This window comes from Chiloscyllium plagiosum, chromosome 31 (assembly GCF_004010195.1).
Source record: "Chiloscyllium plagiosum isolate BGI_BamShark_2017 chromosome 31, ASM401019v2, whole genome shotgun sequence".
Classification (NCBI taxonomy): Eukaryota; Metazoa; Chordata; class Chondrichthyes; order Orectolobiformes; family Hemiscylliidae; genus Chiloscyllium; species Chiloscyllium plagiosum.
This window is the reverse complement of record NC_057740.1, coordinates 20,418,825-20,441,563: the sequence shown is the minus strand read 5'-3', so window position 1 is coordinate 20,441,563 and position 22,739 is coordinate 20,418,825. Positions and strand designations below refer to the sequence as shown.

The 22,739-nt window shown below is 41.2% G+C and overlaps 1 protein-coding gene across 1 annotated transcript in view; it reads right to left on the bottom strand.

The window, feature by feature from the left end:
- LOC122565300 (leucine-rich repeat and immunoglobulin-like domain-containing nogo receptor-interacting protein 2) overlaps nt 1-20,190 on the bottom strand; it is a 169,642-nt gene extending 149,452 nt beyond the window's left edge. The window contains exon 1 of the mRNA XM_043721111.1: nt 19,638-20,190. The gene's annotated coding sequence lies outside the window, so the exon portion shown is untranslated. The remainder of the gene's footprint in view (nt 1-19,637) is intronic.
- Between the last annotated feature and the right edge of the window lie 2,549 nt (nt 20,191-22,739).

Genomic DNA, 22,739 nt, shown 5'->3' with positions numbered 1-22,739 from the left:
ATAAAGACAAAGTAATCTCAAAAGTTAGATTCAGGGGTGCTGATCACTTACCACAATAATCAGCAAACTTCATTGAAAACAAAGTTTTTAAGAAATCAGTCAATATATCTATATAACTAAATATTTATTTGTAACTAGATATCTATAAGGTCTGATGTATCTTAAAGTATTGTTATAACCAAGTGAGGAAGGGGAATTAGCTCTCCACTTTTTAGCCCCCTCTGAGTCCGTCGCAACAAATGGTTTTATTTCTTTTAGCACACAGCTTTAACCCTACAATTACAACTCAGTCCATTAGAAATGAGGGGAGTCAATTACCAAGGTTTCCTTTAGTGAAAGAAATCAGAATTTTATGCTTTACAAACCCTGAGAAAAATGACATCAAATGCAAGCAAACACAAACCTCAAGTTTATAAAGGAGACTATCTCTTACAGATAAGGGAGAAAAAAAGGTGACGCCATTAAATCATCAACTTGTTCTGCTTACTCCAAGAACTCTGAAACAATAGCAACAGTGAAGTGATGGCAAAATGAATGAAGATCAGCAGGGGTGTCAAGTGGAAACAACACGGTCAAGAACCGGTGTTAAGTAGTGTGCTGATGGCAGGGATGAAAGGTAGACATGCTAATTAAAGAGAATAAGGTCAAGGATGCTGAAGGGTTGGCCACTGATACAATGGAAGATCTGTGTTGGGGAACCTTAGAGTGTTGTGCAATGATATACAGCTGGAGGAAATCATGTAGATAGTGAAGATGCAAGGGGCTAGGATCAGTACTATTTTTCAATAGTCAATCAAATAAATTCTGTAAACACCCTTGAGGTTTCATAACAAAATTAAAAATTCCAAAGGAAACTTACACCACTACAATTACAATATCATTTTGCAGGATAATGCTGTGTTGGCATGTACATGGTGCACTGCAGCAAGTCACCAAGATTCCTTTGATAGCACATTCCAAACTTGTGACCTCTACCATCTAGAAGCATACGGGAAGCAGATACATGGGAAGACCACAACCTGTAAGTTCCCCTCTGAGCCACACATCATCCTGACTTGTAAATGCGTCATTGTTTTCTTGCTGTTGCTGGGTCAAAATCCTTGAACTTATTGCCAAACATCACTATGGGTGTATATACGTCTCACAGATGGTGGCCTTTCAGGAAAGTGGCTCACCATAACCCACTCAAGGTCAATCAAGGACGGCCAACAAAGACAGTTCTAGCCAGTGGCACATCGTATGAAACGATAATTTAAAATAACAAGATACAAATCCGAGGAGCATTTCAGGACCGGGGCTTCTTCTCTCTTCCAGGTGAGATACCTGCCAATAAGCAGTCTCTCTCTCTCTCTTACTTACACACACACAAACACAAACACACCTCCAAAATGGGAATTCTTTTTGCAGGATAGATTGTAATTCAAGCTTCTAATAGAAGAGAGGAAAATGTACAGATCACTTTCTTCTTGGTGATAGTATTCATGCTGCCACCATGATACACTACATCTTGTTTTCATTCTCTTAACAGGGCAGGCCTTTCTCAGTTTGTTTGGATTTTATGTTTATCTTGATTAATATAGCTCCAAATAAAATTTCCAATGGAAGCTCTACTGCTGTTGCCTGAAAAAAATTACATAGATTCAGAAAATAGAAGACAGTCAAGTGAGACAATGAGATGGTGAATGAGGCAGAAAGCTTATATATATATATATCAAGTTTTCCAGGTGGAAATAAATATTAATGCAATGTTTATCATTTTTGACAAATGAATCCCTTATAATTACTTTTGAAATCGATTCTTAAAACTGATTTTCATTCAGCCCATAGCATCTTTTCAGAACACAGAAGGAAAACTGTTAAATTGGAGAATTGAAGGGAACAAATAGCAGCTCTCTCCTTGCTGTATTTGCAGTGTTGTATAAAACTCACGCCAAGTGCACAGGGAATAATGATGCCTTCCTTTGTATGAAATAATGGATGTTACACTGTTGTCTGATCATTCACAAACCGCAGAGGCTCAGATATATCCCCCCCAAAATAGTTGAAGTAGGAACTATTGAAAAGTTAAGACAGCTGACATATCGCCTCCTCAAGGACAATTGGGGATAGGAAACAACTGATGACCTAGTAGCAATTCCCATATCCTTTAAAAATAAAAGCAAGTAAGAAGCTACAAATGCTAGAAATGGGGCTGATCCTCTACCCAGCAAGATACCTGCAGAAATGCAAAGACACTCACAACATACTCGACAGTTCAAACAGAACGGAACCCCATCTGATTCAGAGACTCTTGCAATGGCAGCCAAAGAACCAGTATATTCCAGTATTATTTTGGCTCCATTTAAATTGCAAAACAAGGCCTTGGAATATCCAGGGATTCTTACTGTTGATCTAGGATTGAACTAGTCAGATAGGCTATAACTGATAGAGGCCAAGACAATGTGTCAAGTTAAGTTTCAAGTTTTGTTTTGTTGGTACAAGACTACCAGGAGCAATCCATCAGTGTCACACCATATATCATTCAGGCTGCTTCTGTCTTCAGTTTTTCTTCATTATGCAATCTCCACCACTCAGGTTTACCTCTTTCGGAATTCACCGGGTTCTGAACAATGTGGACCTGAATCTGTCCACCTGCAGCTGGCGAACTGGCAATTCCAATGAAATACACCTTTGACCACAAATCCATCAGGAGGTGATCAGTATGCAGCTTTCGAGACCCTGCAGGAAAAGGAGAGGGCTGATACTGTCAGGTTGTTCCCTGAGCAGACTGTCAAAGTCATTTAGCAGAATTAGATTAGATTACTTACAGTGTGGAAACAGGCCCTTCGACCCAACAAGTCCACACCGACGCACAACCCACCCAGACCCATTCTCTTACACCTAACACTAAGGGCAATTTAGCATGGCCAATTCACCTGACCTGCACATTTTTGGACTGTGGGAGGAAACCGGAGCACCCAGAGGGGACCCACACAGACATGGGGAGAACGTGCAAACTCCACACAGGCAGTCGCCTGAGGCGGGAATTGAACCTGAGTCTCTGGCACTGTAAGGCAGCAGTGCTAACCACTGTGCCACCCACTATATTACTCACCATCAGAACTTTCAAACAAGCACCAAGACATTGTTTGGCTGATGATGTGAGGGATTCTCCCTCTGAGGTCTTTCATATATGTCAGAACTCTCTGCGCCACTGCACGTTGTCCTCAAAGTGGCTGGGATCGAGCCTGCCACACATCTGCTGTTAAAATGTGCCTTTGCAAAGGAGGTCTGGAGAGAGATAAAGTGGTTTTCCTCAAGATTTGTCCCTAGCAACTCTATGAGGCAGGACTGTACTCTACAGTCTGCTCCTGGGATGCACTCTGAGCCAAACATTTACTGCGCCTGGAGGACCATCAACACAGTGAAAGATGCTTTTGTACTGCCCGAAACTTGCTGATCTTCCAGAATAATGAGTTGATCTCAACTGAGTGTTGCAGACTGGCACATTCCAAGGTCCAGGACCATGTGCTGAGCGTCGCACTAAAGCTTGGGGCAGCTGCTGCCAAGGTGCAGTGGGGAAAGACCACTGTCTCAGGTCCTTCTACCAAAGTACAATGGGGTCCATTCAATTATTGGATCCTCCCAGTGCCTCAATTGTATGTAAGAAATGCCTTGTATCAGTAAGAAATGCCTTGGGGTTGTTGTGCTCCTTATGTAAAAACTGTACAGAATGGAACTGCTCTAGTGACTAGATCTGTAGTTAAAGATATGTTAATGAATAAAGTGTATTTTTGAAATTTAAAAAAACCTCATGCATCTGGCTGGTTGAATTTAAATGAGGCTTGGACCTCACGCCCCAGAATCCATGCACTGATTGCTTGCTCCTCCTTGCCCAGAGATGTCCAACTTTGTGCACTGAACTTTACAATTTTTTTGGCGGGTTTCGTGGAGGGCTTCTCTCTACAAAGTCAAGTGAGTTTTCTCTGCCTTCCAAAGCACTGCTCATTAACTACCTATCCCAGTCTGTGTGGCCCTTCCCGTCTGTTTCTATCCCAATTTTACCACTCACCATAGCCAGAGGTACTTGCTCATGTTGAGTAGACCTGAATAGACCAGCATTCCTGGCACTGGTGTCAGGTTTAAACCACTGTTGTGCATTCAGTCACAGTTTGGCATTCAGGAACTGCACACATGATGGCAGACACGAGGAAATTGGTTCCCTGCTCTGTGGCCATGGACCTAGGAGTCCTGGTGGATGAGGGGGTGCAGAGGAGAGATGTCCTCTTTCCCCAGGAATGTCAGAGGAAGCCATGATTCTTGACCCTGTCAGAATGGTCCAGGTTTGCCACCTAGGTCAATGCACTCTCCACCATCTGCGTGAATGCCCAGCAACACAATAGGAAAGTCAATGATTTTCTCCCTTCCATTTGTGTAAATGCCATCATCTGCATTCCAATCCCCATGATTAGGTTTCCCAACCTTCCTCCCGCAATACTGATAGCTTGCCCCTTGACTTTTAGTGGACAGTGCCCCCGCCCCACCATGGCCCACCACCTTGAATGAGTTGGACAGACAGCCTCGAAAGATGAGTGACAAGATTCCTGTACAGCTCACTGATTATGCTCCTGCAACTCCCTGGACTGATTGCAATGGACCCACAACACTGACCATGGCCCAATCCTCAGACTGCAGAGATACAGGTTCCCCTGACTACAACTGCCCAAAAAGCATGTCTGTCTTCTGGACCTAAGCCCCTGGACTGACTTCAGAAACTGCCTTTGACTTATTGTGCCATGACCCCTGTACTTCACTGAGGATTATTCCCCTTAGACTTTGAGGTATGCTTGTTCACTTGTAGCATGTGCAGTATGTTTGTCATAAGCTGCTAGCACACAGTGCACATGTCAAACTGATGTAGCAAGGCGTCATACAGTTTCATGTACACCTCTGCACCTTATGGCCATGGACAAGCATGGAAGGTTGTTTGCCTTTGTGCCTGCATTAACAGCAAGGGCAATGCAGCAGGTCTTTAAGCCTCTGAGCTCCGGCTGAGGGCGCAACTTGCAAAAAGGTTAAGCAAGACAAGACGAGGCAAGGCAGGGCTGTTTTGAGCATCCAGGTAGGTGCAAAATGAGTGAATGCTAAGAGAGCGCGCGAGGAGTCCTGCAATGCAGCCTTGTCCAATCGATGAACTGGGTGACTGCCCAGCAACACACAATGACCTTCAGCAGCGTTGTAATGCTAGTTATTGGCACATGCCTAAGTGCAGCATTATGCTGATGTGCTATGATGATGCAGAGAGGCTGGCATATGTCAGATGCTAGCATCCATGGAATTATTAATAATTGCATGCACGCCACTACTGACAATACTTACAATTATCTTTTAGTAATGGAGCAATGAACATCTTCAGAAGTATTGATAAACCTTACTAAAGCATGACTGAAATAAATTATATATTCTCCATAAGAAAAAGTCTCAAATTTATGTTGTGAAAACTATGAATTGTCAATTCACAAATTTCAGGTCCAAATAAACTAGTTTGTGGGTGTAAAATTCACTTCATCTCACTAACGTTTTTAATCCATCTTTTTAAAAACATCAAAAAATGCATAAATGCAAAAGTAGAGTATCACAGATGATGGAAATCTGAAATAAAAGCATAACATATTGGAAACACTCAGCTGGCCTGGAAGCATCAGAGGAAGTCTGTTGAAAATTCATTAATTCTGAAGCTATTTCTCTCTTCACAGACACTGCCTCAGTTGCTGAGGACCTACAGCACCTCCTGTTTTTATTCAGAAAATGAGCAATTTGGTCAGTTCAACATCCCATTCTGTGAAATATATGCTATGATATCCGACAGAGTTCCCTGCTCATGCACCAGTCTAATTAGGTGTCGAGGAGTAAACATATGCACCATTTCTTAGGGATCCACTTCCAAGTGACTCATGATGTTGAACCCAAGCGAATATCTCGTGCTGACCTGAAGTTTGTAGCAATGCCTCAGGATCCATTCTTATCTTCCTTATTTGCCCCAAAGATCTCTCTCAGTAATTGTTTTGGAAGGCATGGGGTCAAGCTTCACATTTTTGCAATCACCCCTGATCCTTTGACTCCTGGTAAACTGACTATGGACATCAAAATTTAGATGATTAAGAACCTCCATTAAACTAACATCATTAAAACCCAAGCCATCCTCTTCTTCTCCCCCAGTTTCAATCATCTCACCATCAGCTAGCTTATGGTGAATTCAAGAATGCTGTTATGTGCTGCACTGAGGGTTAAACCCTATCCAGCCATTATGTATTTCACTTCCAGCAACATGATTTGTCTTTGGTCCCAATTAACGTTCATTACAGTTACAACATTTATCTACATAATCCTGTCACATCCGGACTCAATTCTTTCATTGTCTCCCTCTGAGTTCTGCTTTTACAAAGTGCAATTTGTTAGAAAATATTACATTTGCATCTGATATGGCAGGAGGTTCTACATCCTTTTAATTCCTTGGCTCTCCCACCTTCTGTAATTGATATGAAACCTTTCCCCTTTTGGCCATACTTTAATGCTTGGTTTCACTTCACCCCATCAATGAAATCTTTCAGTCCTTACCCTCAGTATCTGTATTTCTAATGCCAGCTATCTTTTCTACACCATCTCTGTTATTTCACCTTTTATTACAGAATTTTTATCTGCCTGAACTCCACATTTCATTTAGTTTTCCCTCACTTCCACATCTTTTAAAAGCCCTTATCAAAATTACAAATGAACATACATCTGAATGTATAAGTTTGGAGCAGATGTAGATCATATGATCTTTTGAGCCAGCTCAGCTATTCATGTTTGTCTTTGGAATTCCATGTCCCCATCTATCCTTGGTAACATTTCATTACTTGTTTAACAAGAATTTATCTACCTCAGCTTAAAAATTATTTAATGATACTGCCTTCTAAAGTTGACAGTTCCAAAATCACAACTCTAAGAGAGAGAAAAAAACCTCCTCAACTCTTGTGCTAAACAGAGGATTCCTAATTTTAAAATATTGGCCCTTAGACTTGGACTGACTTTCATCATCTACCTTATCGAGACCATTCAGTATTTTATACATTTCAATAACCACTAACTTTTGCAAATTCCAAAGGAAAGTTGTGCAGCCTACTCAACTTATCCTCAAAGAATGTCAGGACGGGACAGAGGGAAAAATACACAGGAATCAGGAATAATCAAGATTTGATGTTGTGAAGATAACAAAAAGTGAAAATTAATGTCTTGATATCTAAATGCATTTATCACTGACAACAAAGAAAATGTGCTCATTGAAGAAAATGAGTATGATCTGTTAGCCATTACAGAGGACATGGTTACACTTTGACAAGGATTGGGTTCTGAATATTGAGTGATATATGACATTCATGAAGAATGGAAAGCTAAGTAAAGGTGCAAGGGTATCACTATTAATCAAGGGTGCTCGTGCAACAGTTAGAGAAGAACTTGGTTCGGGAGATAGGGATGTAGAATTAGTTTCAATGAGGAGAAGGAATGGTAGTGGAAATAAGTCACTTGTGGGTACCACTCAGGTCCTCTAACAGTAAGCACAGTCCTCCCAAATAGCCAGGGCTTATTTGTCTCGAATAGTCATGTTTGCTTGTTTTATTTCACGAGATAGGTTTTGTAAGTGCCTCGAGGATGTAATAGTCTACTGGTATTATTGATAGGCTATTAATCCAGAAACTCAGCTAATGCTCTGGGGACCTGGGTTCGAATCCCACCAGAACAGATGGTGAAATTTGAATTCAATTGAAAAAAATCTAGAATTAAGAATTTACTGATGACCATGAAACCACTGTTGTTGGCCAGAGAAAAACCCATCTGGTTCACCAATATCTTTTCCATTGAAAGCGATGAAACCAGACAGATCACCTGGCATCGCCCTAGGAACTGGAAAAGACAATGATAGAAACAGTTCTATCAACCCTTCAAAGTCCTCCTTTGGGGGCGGCACAGTGGCTCAGTGGTTAGCACTGCTGCCTCACAGCACCAGGGACCCAGGTTTGATTCCCATTTTGGGCAACTGACTGTGTGGAGTTTGCACAATCTCCCCGTGTCTGCATGGGTTTCCTCCTGGTGCTCCAATTTCCTACCACAATCCAAAGATGTGCAGGTCAGGTGAATTGGCCATGCTAAATTGTCCATAGTTTTAGGTGCATTAGTCAGGGGTAAATGTAGTGGAATGGGTCTGGGTGGGTTACTATTCGGAGGGTTGGTGTGGACTTGTTGGGCCAAAGGGCATGTTTTCATACAGTAGGGAATCTGATCTCCTTTTGGCTAGTGCCAAAATTGGGAGAGATGTCTTAACAGATTATTCATAATCACATAATGTCCGAGACATCACCAGCACCATCCACACTGGCAGGAAAGACCCAGCAGAGGAGGCAGTATAGTGGTAAAGTTGGGAGGCAGTTGTCCTGGAAATGATCAAAATTGACTCCAGACCCCATGACGTCTCATGACTTTAGATTCAACATGGGCAAGGAAACCTTCTGCTGATCACCATGTACTGTCCTCCCCTGGCTAATGAATCAATACTCCTCCATGTTCAACAACACTTAGAGGAAACACTGAGGATGAAAAGTTATGCCATGTACACAAAAACAGAACAAATCCAACCCAGCCAATACTGCCCCATCAGTCTACTCTCGATAATCAGTAAAATAATGGACGATGTCATCAACAGTGCTGCACCTGTTCAGCAATAACCTGTTCAGAAACACCCAGTTTGGGTTCCACCAGGGCCACTCAGCTCCTGACCTCATTGCAGCCATGGTCCAAACATGGCCAAAAGAGCTGAATTCTGAGGTGACAGTAACAGTCCTTGACACCATGGCTGCATCAATGGGACATCAAGGAGCCCTAGCAAAATTGGAATAAATGGATATCAGGGCATCTCCGCTGGTTGCAGTCATACCTGGCACATAGGAAGGTGGTTGGGGTTATAGGAGGTCAGTCGTCTCAGATCTCAGCTCCAAGACATCTCTGCACATGTTCCTCAGGATAGTGTCCAAGACACAACCATCTTCAGCCATTTCATCAATGGCCTTCCTCCATAAGGTCAGAAATGGGGATTTTCGCCAATGATTACACAATATTCAGCAGCATTGGTGACTCCTCAGATATTGAAGTGGTCCATGTTCAGATGCAACAAGATTTAGACAATATTTAGGCTTGGGCTGACAAGTGACATTCATGCCACATAAGTGCCAGGCTATGACCATCAACAGTAAAAGGCTATTTAAACACTGCATTGTGGCATTCAGTAGTCTTACTATTAGCATCCTGGGCGCTACCATTGATTTGAAACTCAACTCGAATCACCATATAAACAAGGTGACTAAAAGAACAGGTCAGATGCTAGGTATACAGCAACAAGTTACTCACCTCTTGATCCACCATCTCCAAGGCACTAGTCAGGAGTGTGATGGAATACTCCCCACTTGCCTGGACGGGTGCAGCTCCAATAGCACTCAAGAAGCTAGTCACTATTCAGGACAAAACAGTCCACTTGATTGGCACCATATTCACAAGCACCTACTCCCTCCAACACTTGACACTCAGGAGCAGCAGGTTGTACTATCTACATGATGCACTTCAGAAATCCACCAACAATCCTCAGACAACACCTTCTAAACCCACGACCACTTCCATCACAAGGACAAGAGCAGCAAGTACTTGGGAACACCACCACCTGAGTTTCCCTCCAAGCCACTCACCATCCTGACTTGGAAATATATCGCTGTTTTTCACTGTCACTGTGTTAAAGTCCTGGAATTCCCTCCCTAATGGCATTGTGAGTCAACCCACAGCTGGTGGACTGCAGCAGTTTAAGAAGGCAGCTCACAACCACCTTTTTTAAGGGCCACTAGGGACAGGCAATGAGTGCTGGGCAGCCAGCGATACCCACATCCCACAAAAAATATCCCACAAAAAATATCCCAGGCATACCCCACCACAAATAACATAATTCCTGTCGAAGCAGTCAGTTTTATGTATTTTGCAATATTCTGGCTACATATATTTTGCTGCATTGTTTTGTTTAAACACACGCTACATTTGAGGAAATATGTGGATACACAAAGTATGAGAACTCCTGAGAACGTGCCAAAAAAGGAATGTGAAGAACATCAGAATAAACTTTCCAAAAGGTATAGGGAATGAGCTGCAGGGAAAGATTAGGGCAGGTTAAGCTCTGCAATTTAGAGAGAAGATTAAAAAGGATCCTGTCGAGGAAAATGAAGTATTAAATTGTATGAAAAAAATGAATTCAACATGTAAGTGGGGTCAGTAGGACAAAGGATATACGTTTACACATAAAAACATTAAATTAAATTAAAAATAAATAAGGAATGAAATGATATTTTCTCAAAGAAATATTAAATATCTTATTAAACATCTTATTAAATAATCCACCAAGAAAGATTGCATAGGTAAAGGCACTGAACCCATTTTAAACGTTTATCACTGAACTGTAAGTTTGAATACTGGAAGGACACTATATTCTTCTATCCCTCTGCACCAAAATGCTGGGAATCCTGATGTTCTTCCACTTTTTCTCTCTGGGAATAATTGATTTTGTATGAATACATTTTTAGAAGGAATGTGTTTCTGATTGCATTGAGACAGTGTCATAGTTTATCGGAGAAGTGCAGATCAAAAGATGAACTTCTTCCAGCTGAAAGCATCATCCACATTTTTGAAGACTACAGTGATAGTGATATATAAACTTTTAATCAACCTGCTTGAACACAGGCTGACCTTAAACATGGACCTTCTGACCTGGAGGTTGAGACACTGTCACTGTACTACAACATGCTGAAGGGCTGTGATTGCAAATAAACTAAACAAAGTACAGAATTTAATATTTAAGCTTATTATTTTGATACTATCAAAGCTGCTTTGGTGAAAATATAATTTTACATAGAAGTGCAGATTTGGTTATTGCATTGTTTATGCTTCTGCAAATGTATAATTCATGATTTCTAAAAATATGAATTTAACCATTCTTTCAAACATTAAAAATTTGATGGACAGTAACTTCAGAACACATTCATGGAATGTCTGCAAATGTGACAAATAAAACTTCCCATTTACTGCTTGCTCAATGAATTTTTAAAAGTTTTCTGAGTAGTTGAGGAGGACTAATCTTTGTTGTTGTCTATGTAGCTTTGTGCAGTGAAAAAAGATACAAAAAGTAAGCAAAACAGATAAATTACCTCAGTAAGTAGCACTGAGAGATATCGATCCATTATGTAATCAGAAAAGGGAAATTCTGGTTTAAAAAAAGTCCTGAACGTGGACTTCTTCAATAACAATGTGTACTGCTGCATAACCATTTAATGAAGAAAGACATGAATTAATCTTTTTGTTTAAGTCTTAGGGCTTTGTGGCATCATGACAATACCCTACCTCATAACCTAGGGGTCAGTTTGTTTATTCAATCCAGTTAAACTTTGAAATATATTAAATATTAGAACCATTTTCTTTAAGACTTGCATTTTGTTGCTCTAGTAATGAAGAAACTATCTGACAGATATTAGTCACAGTTTTCTCTCAAGGTGAAATAATTCTGTGACAACCATCTCAAGAGGTGGTGGTGTAAAGTGGTGCAAATATTTGAACAAAGTAAATATATAATTAGGTATCTCTTTTGTCAAATCTGTTTGCTGTGTCCTACTCCTGATGAGCACAAGGCAAAAAGCTTCATCTTCTTGTCTCCTTCTAGCAATTTTTAACTTCTGTACGAGCAAGCAATTATTTAGATTGACTTTATCATCACAAGCTAGAAGAACATAAAAGATGTTATGATCAGTTGTGTTATGAGAGAAGCCTGTCAGTTCACAGACCTTAGGATGCTCCCAGATTATATTTACTACCTCAACAAAAAGACTGACATGCATACAACCCCCCCCCACCCAGGAAAGCTAGATTTGCAGAAAAGTCATAAAAGGAACAAATGAAATTGGTTTGATGAAAATAATCAAAGTAAAAAGAAAAATGCACCACACTGAGCATAACTGAGAAACAAAGATACATCCTCTTCTGAGAAATCACTGCAGATGAGGAAAAGTAAAGCATATCAGAATTTGGGATGGATGTATACATCATAGTTGGCAAACAAACTGGAGAACCTCATGCCTACATCGAATAGAACACAAGTGAGGTGCTGGAAGTCTGGAGGATGGTTAATGTGGCGACATTATGAAAGAAAGGTGCAAGGGAAAGCGAGGGAACTATAGACCGGTGAGCCTGATTTCAGTGGTGGGTAAGTTGTTTGAGGAGATTCTGAGGGACAGGATTTATACACATTTAGAAAGGTAAGGATTGATTAAGGAGTGGCAGTCTGGCTTTGTGTGTGGGAAATTATTGGTCGCTGACTAGACTGAGATTTTTCAAGAAGTGACAAAGAAGATTGATGAAGGGAGAGCGATAGGCGTTGTCTGTATGGACTCCAGCAAGGCTTTTGACAAAATTCCATACGGTAGACTGGTTACCAAGGTTAGATTATATGGAGTCCAGGGGGACCTAGCCAATTGGATACAAAATTGACTTGAAGGTAGGAGACAGAGGGTGATGGTGGAGGGTTGTTTTTCAGACTCGAGAGTTGAGACTAGTGTTTTGTTGCAAGGATTGGTGCTGGTTCCATTGTTTTCCATTATTTGTATGTAAATGCAGGAGATACGGTTAGTAAGCCTGCAGATGATGCCAAATTTAGAGGTGGAGTGGAAAGTGAAGAAGGTTACCTCAGAGTACAACGGGACCTTGATCAGATGGGCCAATGGGCAGAGGAGTGGCAGATGGAATTAATTTAGATAAATGTGGGGTGCTGCATTTTGGTAAGGCAAACCAGAGCAGGACTTATACAGTTAAACATAGGGCCCTGGGGTGTGTTGCCAAACAAAGGGACCTGGGATGTAGGGGCATAGTTCCTTGAAAGTAGAGTACAAGTAGACAGGGTGGTGAAGACGACATTTGGCACATTTGCCTTCATCTGTTCAATGACACCTAGTTTGGGTTCTGTGAGGTCCACTCAGCTCCTGACCATATTTCAGCCTTTGTTCAAATATAGACAAAAGAGTTGAATTCCAGAGATGATGACATCAAGGTTGCATTCAACCAAGTGAGGCATCAAGGAGCCCCAGCAAAACTGGAACCAATGGGTATCAGGGACAGACTCTCTGGTGGTTGAAGTCATACCTGGTGCAGAGGGAGATGGTAGCGGTTGTTGTAGGTCAGTCATCTTAGCTCCAGGACATTTTTGCAAGAGTTGTTCAGGGTACTGCCTGAGCCCCAACCATCCTCAGCTGCTTCTTCAATGACCTTCCATCCATTGTAAAGACAAAAGTGGGGGTGTTCACTGATGATTGCACAATGTTCAGCACCATTCATGACTCCTCCATAGACAAGCAGTCCATGTTCAAATGCAACACTATCCAGGTTTGAGCTAACAAAGTAACATTCGCACCATTCAAATGCCAGGCTATGACCATCACCAATAAGGGACAATCTAACCACTGCCCCTTAACATTTGATGATGTTACCCTGAATAGGTGCCCCATCATCAACATTCTAGGGGTTATCATTGACTAGAAACTCAACTGGACTCAATACATAAACACAATGGCTACAAGAGCAGGTCAGAGGTTGGAAAAATGTGGTGAGTTACTCACTGCCTGACTCCCCAAAGCCTATCTATCAGAAACAAGGCACGAGTCAGGAATATGATCGAATACTCACCATTTGGCTGGATGGGTACAGCTCTAACAACACTCAAACACCACCATTCAGGACAATGCAGCCTGCTTGATTGGCACCACATCCTCACATATCTATTCCCTTCACCACTGATGCTCAGTAGCAGCAGTGTGTACTAACTTCAAGATGCACTGCAGAAATTTACCAAAGATCCTCAGACAGCACCTTCCAAATCCATAATCACTTCCATCAAGAAGGACAAGGGCAGCAGATACATGGGTAAAACACCGTTCTCTGCAGGCTTCCCTCCAAGCCACTCACCATCATGACTTGGAAATATATTGCTGCTTTTTCATTCTCACTGGGTGAAAACCCTGGAATTGCCTCCCTAATGGCATTGTGGGTCAACCCATAGCAGGTGAACTGCAGCAGTTCAAGATGGCCACTCACCACTACCTTTTCTAGGGCAACTTGGGACGGGTAATAAATGCTGACCCAGCCATCAACACCCACAAATCACAAATGACTAAAATAAAAATGGGGTAGCTGCAGGTAAGTATTCAGACTATCAAGAACTAGACAGCAAACACCTTGTTATATAAGTTAACAAAGCCATTAGAAACTCTCCCTCAAGAAAAGGGGGGAGGGAGAGGAAGAAGGAAGCTTACTTAAGGTTTGAGGAGGCAAGGGTTAGACAGGGCTTTACAGGGTTACGAGGCAGCCATAAAGAAACTGGCTAGAAGGGGGGACATGAAAAAGCTTTAGAGGGTAGGATTAAGGAAAACACGAAGGCATTTTACACTTACGTGAGGAACAAGAGCATGGCCAGAATGAGGGTGGGGCCAACCAGGCATAGTCGGAAGAAGTAGGGGAGGTCTTTAATGAATACATTGCTTCAGTATTCTCGACTGAGAGGAACATTGACATTTCTGAAGACAGCTTGAAACAGATATGCTCAAACAGGTTGATTTTAGGAAGAAAGATGCAACGAAAATCTTGAAAACCAGAAGGCAAGATAAATCCCCTGGGGCAGACAGGATGTACCCTAGGTTACTACAGGAAGTGAGGGTAGAGATAGCTGCACCTTTGGCGATGATCTTTGCATCCTCACTGTCCACAGTGCCAGATGATTGGAGGGTGGCAAATGTTATTCATTTGTTCAAGAAAGGGAATAGGGATAACCTTAGGAATTATACACCAGTCAGCCTTACGTCAGTGGTGGGCAAATTACTGGAGAGGAAACTGAGAGACAGAATTTATGATTACTGGGAAAACCATAGTTTGATTAGAGATGGTCAACATGGCTTTCTGAGGGGCAGATCATGCTTTACAAACCTTATTGAATTCTTTGAGGATGTGACAAAACACGCTGATGAAGGTAGAGCAGTGGATGTGGTGTAGATAGATTTTAGCAAGGCGTTTGATAAGGTTCCCCATGTTCAGCTCATTCAGAAAGTAAGGAGGCATGGGATACATGGAAATCTTGCTGCCTGGATACAGAATTGGCTGGCCCACAGAAGACAGAGGTGGTGGTAGATGGAAAGCATTTAGCCTGGAGCCCTGTGACCAGCAGTGGTCAGCAGGGATCAGTTCTGGGACCTCTGCTCTTTGTGACTTTAACAAAGGACTTAGATGAGGAAATGGAAGGGTGGGTTAGTAAGTTTGTCGGTGACATGAAGATTGGTGGAGTAGTGGATAGTGTGGAGGACTGTTGTAGTTTACAATGGGACATTGACAGGATGCAGAACTCGGCTGATAAGTGGCAGATGGAGTTCAACCTGGAAAAGTGTGAAGTAATTCACTTTGGAAGGTTGAATTTGAATGCAGAATACAGGGTTAAAGGCAGGAATCTTGGCACTTTGGAAGAATAGAGGGATCTTGGGATCAATGTCCATAGATCCCTCAAAGTTGCCACCCAGGTTGATAGGATTGTTAAGAAGACATATGGTGTGTGGCTTCCATTAGCAGAAGGATTGAGTTTAAGAGCCATGAGGTTATGTTGTAGCTCTATAGTGCCCTGTTTAGACCACACTTGGAATACTGTGTTCAGTTCTGGTCGGCTCATTAATGGAAAAATATGGAAGCTTTAGAGGGGGTGTAGAGGAGATTAACCAGGATGCTGCCTGGGCTGGAGGACATGTTTTATGAAGAAAGGTTGAGGGAGCGAGGGTTTTTCTCATTGGATTGAAGAAGGATGAAAGGTGACTTGATAGAAATGTACAAGATGGGGCGTAGAGAGATTGGGTAGCCAGATGCATTTTCCCATGGTGGATATGTCCATTATGAGGGGGTATAATTCATGAGGAAGGTTTAGGGGAGATGTCAGAGGTAGGTTCTACAGAGAGTGGTGGGTATGTAGAATGTACTTCTGGCAGTTATAGTAGAGTCAGACATTTACATAACAGACATTTAGGCACATGGAAGATAATACAATGAAGGGCACGTTGGTTAGTCTGATCTTAGGATAGGATAAAAGACTGGCACAACATGGAGGGCCAAAGGGCCTGTACTGTGCTGTAATGTTCTGCGTTCTATGTTCTAAAAGCTCCAAGCTCAGATGGAATCCCAACTATGTATAAATCTGGAGGACACAAGGTAGCGACCTCATGCACAGAATGTCACAGAATGTGAGATTAACAAAGTTTTGCTCAGGAGTTCAAGGGTTTACAATTGTTCATTTCACAAAGGAAAAGGACAAAAATCTGTGTGCGACCACCATGGAGAAAATCCACAGCTTGTGGTAGCTGAGACGATTCTAATAAAAGATCTACTCAACAGACTGTTAAGTCATAATGAAAGTCTATTTGCCAAAATGTTAAAGTGGGATCAGGTAACGCAGAGACAATAGCCTTGTGGTCTTCAACTTTCAGCAAATAACAGAAAGATGCTGCAAACAATAGGTAGGACTCGGCTGCATCTTTCCAGGCACTCTGCGTATTCGTGTCTTTCCTTGCTTTTACATGATTGGTCCCCTCAGTCACAGTTTAAAGTCTGACAGGACTGGGATTTGCCTTGCTGTTCAATGCAGCCACAAAGCTAGGCAATTTGCTATGTTGGTTAATGGTCATTAGTTAAGGAAGTGAAAATCTTGCCACTGTACACACCATTGCTGCCTCAATCTCACACTGTACTATGTGCTAGCTGCTTAAACAGCAAACACTGTGTATGCTGCAATCGACAGCCATATTCCAAGGCCCAAGGGGAACTGTCCTCAGTGAAGCCCAGGGAGATACCGGGTCAATCACTGGGTCCTGGCATAATAAGTCAAGGGAAGCTTTTGGTGTTGAGCTGGGGGGCTTGGGCCTAGTCAGTTATTCAAGAGCTGAAGGTCAGGAACCTGGCCTTGTACTGGGTGAGTAGGTAAATGCCAGGTAATTCAGCACATTACTTGGCTCTTTCTGCCCTTTCCTATTCTTTCCCGGACTGTTCTTTCCTGGACTAAGAAAAACAGACAGTACAATATGAAAGTGAGTGGCTTTAACTGTTACTGCTGCAGTAGATAGGGGGGAATGTGGTGAGATGCCTGAGCGAAATAGTTGGCAGCACACAGGGCATGTCGAGTTGTGTGTGTGTGTGTGTGTGTTTGGGGGCCGGGAGAATGGTGGTGATGGTGGATGCAGTTTGGGGAAGATGAGAGCGGTAAACACTCCATGAGCCTTGCTGTAAAGTTTGAGTAGTAGCAGACATTGAGTGAGTGTGAGGTATTAGATAGAAAAAATAGTGCCAATTACCCTAGTAGAATGGAAGAGGTCATTAACCTTCTTCCTACAATGCTGAGCATTCTTCCAGACAGCTGAGGCTGCACTGAACCAAGTGGCAACCTCATAATAAACTGGGAGGGGCTGGTATTGTGCCGACTACTGAAGGGCAAGAGGAAATCTCTCCAATTCCGGATGGGAAGTCCTTGACCAGGTGCACAGCATCCTTTTGGAGATACTGGTGGAACCAGGGATCCCAGCATGTCCCAGAATGTTCTGGCAGTGGCAAATACTTCTGACTACAGACAGTGAGAGAATGGGCCTCATGTCGCTCCTCTTCTCCAACTCTTGAACATATTCTTCCAGCGCAGTCGTTGAAAATAGCGGAGCCCATTTTCTTCCATGTTGTGCCCCTCTTGTGTCTATCTCTAGCTCTGAAGCAGTTTCAAAATGGCTTCCAGCATTAGTATCAGAGAGATTGCACCTAATCTTTACAAAATGCAGGCAGTTTTTTGGATACCAGTGTCTAGTTCTGGCTGATGGGACCATTCATCATTTTCCAAGCTAGTACTCAATGCTTAGCTTTGTGCCAGCTGCACACCACAGTCATTTAAATGAGCAGGCAGCATAAAGTTTGTATGCTGTCTGCATTGGAAGAAACACCCATGGATAAATCAGGCATCATGGTCTGCACATCAGTCTTTTGGGTAGTCTGGCATTTGAAGGTCCAAGTATTTTCACTCAACATTGAGATATATTAAAACTGGCACTGTTTAGTTCTGGCGCTATGAGCAGTGACTTCTTCATGATTTTGCTAGCACCTTTTCAATATTCTTAAAATTGCTACATTTGGCAGCTAATGTCTTTATTTTAGTGAATTTTCCGCAGGGCAAGATACATGGTGTGCTTTATAATGTTGTTTCAAAATAAGCAAATCAAATTAATCAATATATACCACACGATGATACAAGTCTAATTGCCGTTAGTTAGTTGAACCGCTATACACAACCGCAGATATTCATATGTCTTCCTGATACAAGATACACCCCGCTGCATTACTCTTTCAACTTAATTTTAATTCCTCTGTGGATCCACATTGACTAGAAGTACTAAGCAAGCAAGCTATGACAGCTCAGAAAGCACTGCATCAGCAGATGTATTCTACATCCACACACACACACACTGCAGTTATGCAAGACAAACAATGCCATAAGCAGCCATCAGTCCTAGTGTATGTCTCTTAAGTGTTACTGACAAAAAATTTTTAACTTCATTAAAAGCTTATTGTTGAATACAAATATTTCACAGATGCAATTAAACTAATCTTAAAAAGCTGTGATAAAAATTAAATCAAAATTTACAATCCAAACATATCAATTATAATTGTTACTAAACTCACAGATAACAGTTGAAAACATAACTTCATGCAGAGATAGAGAACCATAAACAAATATTTAAGTGAAGGATATATTATACAATTAATACAACCTTTTTCATGAAATGAGTAAATTATGATTAATGAAGAACTGCTAAAGATATTCAATAATGTTTAATTCAAATCAAAATAGTCAACATATTGAGTGGCTAATCAAAAATAATTTTTCCAGTTAAATAAAGGATTTCAGTATTACAACACAAAATCTCCATGTGAAATAAGTTTTCTAATATTTCGTGAACCTGCAATGTAAGACTTTGTAAAATCACTTTCTAAATAAAAGATCTTTTTTTAAAAAGACCATTAAGTACTTTGATGTCCAGTTGGAAAGTAATTGGTTACACTGCATATCTGGATTTAATCTCTAATTCAGGATAATGGAAGATCGCAACACTTTATCACTATCCAAAAATATGTTCTAATTTCAGATGGATTACTGAATACCAAGACTGGTGCAATAATATGAGCGAGGTGCTGAATGTCAATGCAGATTTTGTTGCAATATTCCAGAAGTTACACAGATTTGGAATTCTACAATGATCTGCACACTGGCTAGTTTTTCTCTGCTGACATTTGGCAGTGGGATAACTCAAGTACAATACAGTGAATGTGCAGCATTAAAATCAAACGGCTGAAAGCCATGTTTTCACCTACTTATCTGCACGCTTGTTTGGCTAGAATGAGACACTGGGAAACAGAAACAGCTATAATTGCTAACACTAAATTTAAAGAAATGAAGAAGTAATATATACACAAAACAACAGATTACTTACCCAGGTTGGTATTTATCCCCACATTCCATATCATAATCGAAGAGTAGCTTAGTAGCAGCTGCAGCTTTGCTCTAAGCTGTTGACCAGCAGCACAGACTGTGAAAGACTTGTGGAAAGACACTGAATGAAATAAAATTTGAATTGAATATCTGTAAGATACTTTTCATGTTTTTATACAGTCCAACCAGCTCACAGTGCCTTGTGCTATTTTGGGAATGCAGATATATTTTGCTCATTCCCCTTTCCTTTGGGAACAGCATAGAGAAGAGCCTGTGTCCCAGAATCAACCTTCACTTCATCGGCTGTTAGTGATCTGCTTCGAACCAATGTTAAAAGCTCTGTGGCAGGCATAGGTCTGTCAGAGGTGTTTACAAAACTAGTTATCACTCATTACAGGCAACTGTCCCTGCCCTTACAATTCATACCACAATAGTAAAGATCATTCTGCATATTATATCCAAAGCCTTTAGGGATTTGCTTTAATGATCTGCTGTTATAATTTGCGAGAGTTCAGCACAGGCAGCCACTGTAAATGACAAAGACAGCTCCAGTTTCCTGTGTGTCACATACACTATCAGTGCTGGCTCGCTTGGTATCCTTCCTCTGCTGTAAAAATTCCTGGTCCTCTGCCAAAGTTATTCCATGGACAGCGAATGAGCAGTGAGCATAACAGACACATAGCTGCTGGTAATGTGAACAAAGACATCGCCATGCTTCAAGATGCTGTTTTGTTTTTAATCATCCTTGCTTCTCTTTAGAGCTGAATTAGTTTAATTGATTGCCAGATTTAGGACAAGGACAAATCCATTTCTGTCCTTTACATTTTATTCTTTGTCTGAAAAATATTCTGAAGTCTGTTATACCCATAATTAGACTCAAAGTATAAAGCAAAAATATCTTGTTAGAAGTTTGCACAATTTATGTTATCGCACAGTACCAACAATTGCTGTCGAAACAGTACAAATCAACTATGTCAATAAATCATTTGCATAGATACTTCTTTTTCTGAACAGAAAATGGCCAATCAAATGATGCAAAGTTTGCTTGAAATTTACACTAAAGTACTTCCCTTAATTCAGCACATGACAATCACTATTTAATCTCCTGTGGTGCTGTTCAGCTAAAAACAAATTGTCTTGCAGAACTGTAACTATCTGATTGACCACTTTGTATGCTTTATATCTCTTCTTGCCATTATCTTCCACTATTTTCTTTCTTCCTTTTCTCACTCTCTCTTTACTCTGGTCAGATATTTCCTCTTGTTGTGCGCATACTTATTTCTCTCTAAATTCCTCTCTCATTATTTATCTTTTTTATCAACCTTCTTTCCCTGGATCTTCAGGATCTTGGAGAATAAGAGCAGGGAGTAGGTCATTTAGCCCACTGAGCTGGTTCCACTATTCAATTTGATAATGGTTGATCACCGACCTCAATGCAATTTTCCCCACACTAACTCCATTGTCTTTGATGTTATTAGTTCCAGAATCCATCAATGTTCAATAATTGAACATCCACAGTCCCCTGAGGTCTAGAGTTCAAAAGATACACCACCCTTTGAGTGAAGAAATTCCTCCTCATCACAGTCTTAACTAGCCTCTCCCTTATCCTGAAAGTATGATCTCTGGTTTTAGACTAAGCAGCCAGGGGAAACATGCACAGTCACCCAATAGGAATATTGTAAGTTTTAACGAATTGACTTCTTGATATTTGAAACTTTAAGGAAGACAGATCCATTATCCTCAAATCATTGCTCATAAGACTGTCCCGCTATTGCAAGGATTAATCAGGTGAACTTCTGTTGCACTCATTTTATGGCAAGTATAATCCCTCCTTACAGAATGGGATCAAAATTGTACACAATACTTCAGGTGAGATCTCACCAAACTTCCATGCAGCTGCACAAAGATATCTTTACTCTTGTCGTCAAATCCTCTTGTGATGAAGGCCAATGTAGCATTGGCCTTCCTAACTGCACATGCTAAATTTTAATGACTCACGAACAAGGCCATCCAGGTGACTTTGGACACCTGCACTTCCTAACCTCTCATCTCTTAAAACATTACATTGCCTTTCACCTTTTCTCTTCCAGACACTATCATCCATCTGCCAGGTTAGAGCCCATTCATTTTGCCTGTCCAAATCTCCTTGAAGTCTCCCAGAAACCTCCTTACAACTTATGTTCACATTCGGTTTGGTATTATCAAAAAATGTGAAAATAATACAAATGGTCCCCACATCTGGTCCCCAAGGCCAATCAAAGACAGAAGTGGGAAGTTGTGTGTGAACCCTGTGGAGATCGGAAAGGTGCTAAATCAATATTTCTCATTGGTTTTCACTTAGGAAAAGGAGCATATTGTAGAGGTGAATACAAATACGAGACATCAGACTAGAAAGGATCAAGGTTAGTAAGAATGAGGTGTTATCAATTCTAGAAGGAGTGAAAGTAGACAAGCCCCCTGGGCCAGATGGGATTTATCCGAGGATTCTCTGGGAAGCTAGGGAGGAAGTTTTGGAGCCTTCCGCTTTGATCTTTGAGTTGTTATTGTCTACAGGTTTAGTACCAGAAGACTGGAGGATTGAAAATGTTGTGCCCTTGCTCAAGAAGGGCAGTAGAGATAACCCAGGTAATCATAGACCAGTGAACCTTACATCTGTTGTAGGAAAGGTTTTGGAAAGGATTATGAGAGATAGGATTTATAATCATTTAGCAAGCAACAATTTGATTGCAGGTAGTCAACATCTGCAGTGTTTTCAACAGAATTCACGATAGAAAATGAAAATTTTGATGAGGAAGATACAGAGATACTTGCATCTAGGCTAGAAGAGATTGAGGTTTACAAGGAAGAGGTATTAGAAATACTGCAGGGTGTGAAAATAGACAAATCCCCTGGGCCGGATGGGATCTATCCTAGGATCCTCTGGGAAGCAAGAGAAGAGATTGCCGAGCCTTTGGCATTGATCTTCAAATAATCATTGTCTACAGGAATAGTGCCTGAGGACTGGAGGATAGTAAATGTGGTTCCCTTGTTCAAAAAGGGTAGTAGAGACAACCCTGATAATCACAGACCAGTGAGTCTCACTTCAGTTGTTGGTAAAGTGTTG